Below are 9751 nucleotides of genomic sequence, written 5' to 3' on the forward strand. Positions count from 1 at the left end.
TCTTCCAAAGGCCTGTGAAACGCAGTTTCTTTGCAGGCCTGATCTGGCTGAAGTAGGACTTCTGCTCTGGGTGTGCTACTTTGCCCTAGAGCTGAAAGGCACAACGTGCAGGCTTCTTTCCAAAGGGCGAGTTGGGCCCCACAGCATCTTGCTTCCAGCTCTTTGGGAAGCTAAGAAACAACTCGCTCTGCACAGTGCTCTTACAGCCTAGTGGGAACATCTCTTCCAAAGGCCTGTGAAACGCAGTTTCTTTGCAGGCCTGATCTGGCTGAAGTAGGACTTCTGCTCTGGGTGTGCTACTTTGCCCTAGAGCTGAGAGGCACAACGTGCAGGCTTCTTTCCAAAGGGCGAGTTGGGCCCCACAGCATCTTGCTTCCAGCTCTTTGGGAAGCTAAGAAACAACTCGCTCTGCACAGTGCTCTTACAGCCTACCGGGAACATCTCTTCCAAAGGCCTGTGAAACGCAGTTTCTTTGCAGGCCTGATCTGGCTGAAGTAGGACTTCTGCTCTGGGTGTGCTACTTTGCCCTAGAGCTGAAAGGCACAACGTGCAGGCTTCTTTCCAAAGGGCGAGTTGGGCCCCACAGCATCTTGCTTCCAGCTCTTTGGCAAGCTAAGAAACAGCTCGCTCTGCACAGTGCTCTTACAGCCTACCGGGAACATCTCTTCCAAAGGCCTGTGAAACGCAGTTTCTTTGCAGGCCTGATCTGGCTGAAGTAGGACTTCTGCTCTGGGTGTGCTACTTTGCCCTAGAGCTGAAAGGCACAACGTGCAGGCTTCTTTCCAAAGGGCGAGTTGGGCCCCACAGCATCTTGCTTCCAGCTCTTTGGGAATCTAAGAAACCACTCTCTCTGCAGAGTGCTCTTACGGCCAACCGGGAACATCTCTTCCAAAGGCCTGTGAAACGCAGTTTCTTTCCAGGCCTGATCTGGCTGAAGTGGGACTTCTGCTCTGGGTGTGCTACTTTGCCCTAGAGCTGAAAGGCACAACGTGCAGGCTTCTTTCCAAAGGGCGAGTTGGGCCCCAAAGCACCTTGCTTCCAGCTCTTTGGGAAGCTAAGAACCAACTCGCTCTGACAGTGCTCTTACAGCCTAGGGAGAACATATCTTACAAAGGCATGTGAAACGCAGTTTCTATGCAGGCCTGATCTGGCTGAAGTAGGACTTCTGCTCTGGGTGTGCTACTTTGCCCTAGAGCTGAAAGGCACAACGTGCAGGCTTCTTTCCAAAGGGCGAGTTGGGCCCCAAAGCATCTTGCCTCCAGCTCTTTGGGAAGCTAAGAAACAACTCGCTCTGCAGACCTCTCTTACAGCCAACCGAGAACATCTCTTGCAAAGGCCTGAGAAATGCAGTTTCTTTGTAGGCCTTATCTCGCTGAGGTAGAACTGCTGCTATGCCGTGTCCTACATCGGCCTAGAGTTGCAAGGCTCAAAGTCCTGTCTTGACTCCTCAAGGGCAGACAGGCCCCACAAGGTGGGGCTTCCACCTCTTTGGGCAGCTAAGAAACAACTCGCTCTGCACAGTGCTCTTCCAACCAAGTGAGAACATCTCTTCCAAAGGAATGTGAAACGCAGTTTCTTTGCAGGCCTGATCTGGCTGAAGTAAGCCTTCTGGTCTGGGTGTGCTACTTTGCCCTAGAGCTGAAAGGCACAACGTGCAGGCTTCATTCCAAAGGGCGAGTTGGGCCCCACAGCATCTTGCTTCCAGCTCTTTGGGAACCTAAGAAACAACTCGCTCTGCACAGTGCTCTTACAGCCTACCGGGAACATCTCTTCCAAAGGCCCGTGAAACGCAGTTTATTTGAAGGCCTGATCTGGCTGATGTAGGACTTCTTGTCTGGGTGTGCTACTTTACCCTAGAGCTGAAAGGCACAACGTGCAGGCTTCTTTCCAAAGGGCGAGTTGGGCCCCACAGCATCTTGCTTCCAGCTCTTTGGGAATCTAAGAAACCACTCTCTCTGCAGAGTGCTCTTACGGCCAACCGGGAACATCTCTTCCAAAGGCCTGTGAAACGCAGTTTCTTTGCAGGCCTGATCTGGCTGAAGTAGGACTTCTGCTCTGGGTGTGCTACTTTGCCCTAGAGCTGAAAGGCACAACGTGCAGGCTTCTTTCCAAAGGGCGAGTTGGGCCCCACAGCATCTTGCTTCCAGCTCTTTGGGAACCTAAGAAACAACTCGCTCTGCACAGTGCTCTTACAGCCTACCGGGAACATCTCTTCCAAAGGCCTGTGAAACGCAGTTTATTTGCAGGCCTGATCTGGCTGAAGTAGGACTTCTGCTGTGGGTGTGCTACTTTGCCCTAGAGCTGAAAGGCACAACGTGCAGGCTTCTTTCCAAAGGGCGAGTTGGGCCCCACAGCATCTTGCTTCCAGCTCTTTGGGAAGCTAAGAAACAACTCGCTCTGCACAGTGCTCTTACAGCCTACCGGGAACATCTCTTCCAAAGGCCTGTGAAACGCAGTTTCTTTGCAGGCCTGATCTGGCTGAAGTAGGACTTCTGCTCTGGGTGTGCTACTTTGCCCTAGAGCTGAAAGGCACAACGTGCAGGCTTCTTTCCAAAGGGCGAGTTGGGCCCCACAGCATCTTGCTTCCAGCTCTTTGAGAAGCTAAGAAACAACTCGCTCTGCACAGTGCTCTTACAGCCTAGTGGGAACATCTCTTCCAAAGGCCTGTGAAATGCAGTTTCTTTGCAGGCCTGATCTGGCTGAAGTGGGACTTCTGCTCTGGGTGTGCTACTTTGCCCTAGAGCTGAAAAGCACAACGTGCAGGCTTCTTTCCAAAGGGCGAGTTGGGCCCCACAGCATCTTTCTTCCAGCTCTTTGGGAACCTAAGAAACAACTCGCTCTGCACAGTGCTCTTCCATCCAAGTGAGAACATCTCTTCCAAAGGAATGTGAAACGCAGTTTCTTTGCAGGCCTGATCTGGCTGAAGTAAGTCTTCTGGTGCTGGGAGCCGTGGCTACATCATTTGATCGGCTGTTTGACAGGGTCCAGCCGATTAACGCCGAGGGGTGCAGGGCCGCCCCTTGGTGAAGAATAACCGGCCAGCCCCTCACATAGTTCTGAAACCTGTGCTGCTTCTAATTGCCCTTCATTCCTTTTCCTTTCTTAACCTCCAGTTTTCACTCCTTTGGGTGGCTGCTTGGGAGGCACTACCTCCCGGGAAAATTAGATACAGTAAGAGAATGTGACCACCTGCAGGTAACTTTCAAGATATTTTTCAGTTAATTATTGGAGGAGCACACAGTCCCATGTGAGACAATCAGAAAGGAATCCTGCCCAGATAAGATGTCGAATTAGGTTTATGGCCTCCATCTGGTTAATGTTTCCTTCTCCCTCCAGTTCTTTGTCTAAATATACATATGCATCGTCCTTCTAAGTTTGTTGGTTAATTGGTTGATCAAGAAGTATCTATATATTATTCTTGACCTTCTGCTTTCTGTTAAAATGTTATAGAGGTTTTCTCCTAAAAGCAATAAATAATAAATAATTGGTGAGTAGAAGGGCCGAGGGGTGCAAGAATGCCCCTCGGTGAAGGATGGCCGGCCAACACCCCCGATATTTTCTGAATTATATGCATGCTTTCTATCAAGGTTATGTGTATACTTATTTCTCTTTTTTATTCTTGGAGATATATAGTTTAGTTTAGCTTTTCAGCCCTTTACTTTACTAACAATATGATACTTTCTCCGGCAGTGTACTTAAGGGACCGTTAGCTCTACAATCTAAAAGACAAAGGAATGCTTCCACCCCCTAAAGGGCGCGAAAAAGTAAAGATGTTTAACTGCCCGCTGAGAATGCAGATAGCCCTGGGGATAAGACACCCTGGAGTCGCCTTTTGTTCCCATTAACCATCTACACTAATGACGTAAATGATTGAGGGAGGCAGGGATGGCTCCACCAGGATGTAACCAGACAGACTGCTGTCCTGTCCGGAGGCCTGGACCTTCTCTCTTTGATTTAACTTTACCATGAATTACAACAGACGCCTAGGTACCTATCTCCTTTAGCTTAGAGACAACAAACACTAGTTAATTGCAGAGAAGACGATCATTAACCTTATGCTCTATAGAATGGAATGCTAATAAATATTCTTGTGCTCGTTTCTTACTTCCTTATCTCTCTGAGAATATTTGTAAAACTATTTCTGTACTAATCCTGAAAAATATATAAACGACACTTGTGCACAGTAAAGTCGGACTTGCTAACACCAACCCAAGTCTCACGTCCCCTTTATTTTCCCCCTCCCTCATCGCGCCGACGCCGTCCATCCCTCAGGAACCTGGACTCCGCCGGGGCGGGACCCCGGCAAGTGGCGCCCGAACAGGGACCTGAAGGGTAAGTTCCCCCCACTTCTCGGGACGGATAGGATCCTACCCAGGGCTGGAAAGAAGAGCCCCCTTTAGCCCCTCTCTGCCAAAGGGAGAGTGAGGAAAGGACAGAAGGGTAGTAGGTGTTAAGAACTTTGAGAAGTTTTTGGCCCTCTCTAGAAAGGGAGAGTGAAATAAAAAATAATAATAATAATAATAATAATAATTGAGAAGTTTTTGCCCCTCTCTAGAAAGGGAGAGTGAAATAATAATAATAATAATAATAATTGAGAAGTTTCTGCCCCTCACTAGAAAGGGAGAGTGAAATAATAATAATAATAATAATAATAATAATAATTGAGAAGTTTCTGCCCCTCTCTAGAAAGGGAGAGTGAAATAAAAATAATAATAATAATAATAATAATAATAATTGAGAAGTTTTTGCCCCTGTCTAGAAAGGGAGAGTGAAATAAAAAATAATAATAATAATAATAATAATAATAATAGAGAAGTTTTAGTCCCTCTCCGGAAAGGGAGAGTGAAATAAGGTTAGGAAGAATAAGAAGTATTAAGAATTTTGAGAAGTTTTGGGCCATACTGAGTCTAAAGAAAGAAGGCTCTGTATAGAAATAATAACATGTATGCTTGCAAAAAAGAGACATAAAAGCCTCTTTGGGACAGATTTCTACATTCCTACATTTTTACAAGAACAATGTCCCTGGTTCCCCGAAGAGGAAACTGTTAATTTGGAAACCTGGATGATAGTGGGAACACAACTTAGAAGCTGATTTTCTTTATAAAGAGGTTATATCAACTTTGCCTAAGTATGTTTTAAAATGTCTAACTGGGAATACTTCCTTGTGCAACATTATAAGAGCAAGACCTGTTAAGTTCTGGCCGTGGGTCCTGTCACCACGCAGCAGCTCTGCCTGCCCATGGGTCCTGTCCCCATGCTATTCCACGCTATTCTCTAAATAAAAGAGCACTGCCACCAAATCTTGAGAGCCCAGGAAATCTTTCTCTCGACTCCTCGGCTCACCAACCCTGCATCATTTCTGGTGGACTTGCTTCATCGGCTTGTGAGCTCAAGTTCTGGTAAGTGCCCTATTTTTTCCTTGTGACTTTCTCTTTTTCAAGGATGGATCTAAATTCACTGCTCCATAGGGAACCTTCTCGGACAGCTGTATGAATCCACTTTTGCTGCCCATGGCTACTCTATGGGGCAAATTGTGGCATTCAGCCTGAAGAGAATCAGTACCTTAAGCCTGAGGGTGATGGAAAATGAATTAATCCATTCCTTCCTGACTCTATCTCTAATAGACAAATTTTACATGGGCACGGGTCGGCCACTTAAGTCATTAGGACGGCTGCCAATCTCCAAGACTCCCGTGGAAGGTTTCTTTTCCTAAGGCTGGAATGGGACCCCTCCCTCTGGCACCTGACCATACTCTGAACTGCGGGAAAAGTCCCAATCGGGACTCCAGTTCAAGGAAAGTACCAAACTCTAACCTTTGGTGGAGTATGGGAACCCCTTCTTGGGAGAATGGCTCCAGGCTGCAATTGGGTAGAATGTCCCCCAGACTGGCGGAAAGTTCCTCACTGTTTTTCTCTATCCCTTTATCCTGGGAATCATTCACCAGGCACTTATGACTGCCAGGCATAATAGGGAAGGTATACAAGAGATGCATGCAGGGGGACAAGAGATACATGCTGGGGGACGCCCCCATCACCCCTTGCTATAGGAATCTCACAGGCAGAACAAGTAGGACGCTGCCCTAGGTTCAGGAGATTTTCAAGTTAATGGAACCTTTTCTTTCCTCTCTCTTAAAGTTACAGTGACCATTTTGGCTCCTTTTGAGCTTTGCAATTGAGAAACAAAGAAATCTTTAAAATATCATAGTCTCCACCTCTGGGAGCGCCCCCCCCCTCTGGTTTCCGGGCCTGATCACCCTGGCAACCAAGTGGGGTGCCCTCTCTTGGAGATTGACTCATTACCTGATTGATGGCAGTGATTTTTAAAACAATAGGTGTGAAGGCTCTGTGTCTGTGTGTCTATATGTGTGTGATATTTTTACCTCCGGGTGATATGGCCAATACTAAGAGTTCTGTTTAATTGGCTTAAATTAAGCGCTCTCATACATTCTAAATACAATAGAAATTAACCCACTGTCTTTTAAGATGATATGGATTAATCTTTGGTTAATGAAAACTTAAGTTTGTTGGTTTGATTGAAATGTTTGGATATGTCCTCAGAGTTAGCACTGCATATGCAAATATGCAGCCTGGGTTTCCTAGTCAAATAAGTTCATGTTGTCTGTTAGAAATTTGTCAGCATAATAACTTTAAATGATAGCTGTTTGTCTAATGTCTCAAAGTTCTTGTGGGTAATCTAAACATCATTATTGGGAACAAATGGTTTCTAACTCTACCTAAAAGACAAATCTGTTTTGTTAATTCTAAACTAATCAGGCTTATTTGGTCTAAAGTTACATGGGAAACATTGTCAGATAAAGTGATAATAATCTTTCTTGGTTGGTAGTATGTGGGTAAATGTTACTGATATAAGTGTTTTAGAAATTATATACATGCCTAAATTCTGATGTATCCTGGCTATCAGCCATAATTCTAATTATTAGTTTAAGGTGTTGTATATCACAGAGATAACCAAGTTTCTCTGTCAATCATCATTTTTAAGTCTTTTATTGTTTACAGTCAGTTATTGTTTTACTCTACTTTTTGCTTTTGCAAATATGTCTCATCTTCAGGAAAATTCATGGAAAGGACTCTAACACTCTAGAATACAGGTTTCTAATAAACGCTCAGATTGTAAAACTAAACTGGGTAAAAATTACAGAACTCCAACAGAGAAACTGATGACCTCACAAACTACTGACAGAAGATTAAGATCAAGAACCAATTACACAGGACAGAATAAACTGATAGGGATGATTATAATTTTTATGACTTTTTAATTGAGATATTACTGATTTTTAATATTTTGCTTTTTTCCAGAGTTAAGAAAATCTTTTTCTCTATTCTCTTAAAGAACTATGACTTACAGCAATTTATAAACAAAATTGAAACGTTTGTCTTTTCCTCCCTATCTGAGCCCCCCAAAACAACAATTGGAAAAATTACAAGGAGGAGAGCTCAAATATAGCTCTCCCCGTCTTTTACTAAGTCATGCTCTGTTTGTGATAAATTTTCTCAATTTAGATTTTCATGGTGAGTCACCTATGATGAGACATTGGAATGATAATAAACAAAATATTTTACTACAGGTCAAATGGAAGGACCTGCTTACAGGACAGTGGAAAGGTCCTGATATTCTCTTAACTATCGGTCGAGGATATGCTTGCATATTTCCACAGGACACTTCATCTCCTTGGTGGATTCCTGATCATCTGATTCGACATGTACCGCAAGCAGCCTCTGCCCCCACCTCCACCAAGGCAGACGAGCCCCAGCTTCCGAGTCAAGATAGATGATGAATCTCCCCCAGTAGCCCAGATGAGACGACTTTCACTCCGCGAGAAACCTTCTAAACGTCTGGCTCCCCGTCCGCACTCGCCTCCGCCCTCCTATTCTTTCTACTGACTCTGGCAAAATTCAACCACACTTGTTGCAGGCCATAGCCGCTTTACACAATGTTGTACTGATTAGACCAACAGTATCACAGTTATATAAGGTTAAGGCCTGTGTCCTGGCCCCTTATGATTTCTTGGCCTTTCCTGTACACAGTTTTGCTATGTCTATCTCTTTTAATAATTCTCGTTATGATATCTCCTGTCCAGATTGTATTTTTAACTTAATTGTTTGAGCCCTGATATAGAGGTACGAGCTGTAATCATATTACAACAACCCCCCTATCTTATGCTACCCGTTCATTTGTCTGAACCCTGGTATGATGATGTTGGATTGCTTACTTTGAAACAGGCTACTGATCTTTTACAGCGCCCCCGCCGGTTTATCTCTGCTTTAATATGGGGTATCTCAGCCTTGATTGCATTAGCAACCTCTCTCACTGTATCTGCTGTAGCGCTGACTAAACAAATACATACTGCCTCTTATGTAGACGATCTTTCTAAGAATACCACTCTTGCCCTAACTACCCAAGAAATAATAGACGAAAAACTGGAGGCAAAGGAAACGCTCTGGAAGAGGCAATATTACAGATAGGACAAGAACTTACAAATTTGAAGGTTAAACTGGCCTTGCGATGTTATGTGTCCTATAGATGGATCTGTGGGACTCCTCTTAAGGTAAATCAATCTCTACACTCCTGGGAGAAAATTAAAAATCATATCCAGGGAATATGGAACCATTCAGACTTTAGTCTAGACATTTGTGACTTACATAGACAAATTAATAATATTAATCAGGCTAAAGAATCCTTTTCTGCTTCTGAAGTGGCCACCAACTTTTTCACCTCTCTGACCTCTTTTGTAGGGGAGAAAAATTGGAGCTCCTTTATTGTTAATATTGCTGTCGCCATTGGTGCTCTAATGATTTGTCTTTGCCTTTTTCCAGTCTTTCTCAAGTTAATATTCAACTCTATAAGTCGGGTTTCAGCAGAATTACATCTGTTGGCCTTAAAAAGTAAAAAAGGGGGAGATGCTGGGAGCCGTGGCTACATCATTTGATCGGCTGTTTGACAGGGTCCAGCCGATTAACGCCGAGGGGTGCAGGGCCGCCCCTTGGTGAAGAATAACCGGCCAGCCCCTCACATAGTTCTGAAACCTGTGCTGCTTCTAATTGCCCTTCATTCCTTTTCCTTTCTTAACCTCCAGTTTTCACTCCTTTGGGTGGCTGCTTGGGAGGCACTACCTCCCGGGAAAATTAGATACAGTAAGAGAATGTGACCACCTGCAGGTAACTTTCAAGATATTTTTCAGTTAATTATTGGAGGAGCACACAGTCCCATGTGAGACAATCAGAAAGGAATCCTGCCCAGATAAGATGTCGAATTAGGTTTATGGCCTCCATCTGGTTAATGTTTCCTTCTCCCTCCAGTTCTTTGTCTAAATATACATATGCATCGTCCTTCTAAGTTTGTTGGTTAATTGGTTGATCAAGAAGTATCTATATATTATTCTTGACCTTCTGCTTTCTGTTAAAATGTTATAGAGGTTTTCTCCTAAAAGCAATAAATAATAAATAATTGGTGAGTAGAAGGGCCGAGGGGTGCAAGAATGCCCCTCGGTGAAGGATGGCCGGCCAACACCCCCGATATTTTCTGAATTATATGCATGCTTTCTATCAAGGTTATGTGTATACTTATTTCTCTTTTTTATTCTTGGAGATATATAGTTTAGTTTAGCTTTTCAGCCCTTTACTTTACTAACAATATGATACTTTCTCCGGCAGTGTACTTAAGGGACCGTTAGCTCTACAATCTAAAAGACAAAGGAATGCTTCCACCCCCTAAAGGGCGCGAAAAAGTAAAG

The 9751-nt window shown here is 44.3% G+C and overlaps 1 long non-coding RNA gene across 1 annotated transcript; it reads left to right on the top strand.

The window, feature by feature from the left end:
* Positions 1-2944: 2944 nt before the first annotated feature.
* Positions 2945-7885, top strand: LOC138921341 (uncharacterized). Its single transcript, XR_011433854.1, has 2 exons — positions 2945-4332; positions 7676-7885. It is a non-coding gene; the product is annotated as an uncharacterized lncRNA (long non-coding RNA).
* Positions 7886-9751: the final 1866 nt, after the last annotated feature.

Source organism: Equus caballus, chromosome 29 (genome assembly GCF_041296265.1).
Source record: "Equus caballus isolate H_3958 breed thoroughbred chromosome 29, TB-T2T, whole genome shotgun sequence".
Classification (NCBI taxonomy): Eukaryota; Metazoa; Chordata; class Mammalia; order Perissodactyla; family Equidae; genus Equus; species Equus caballus.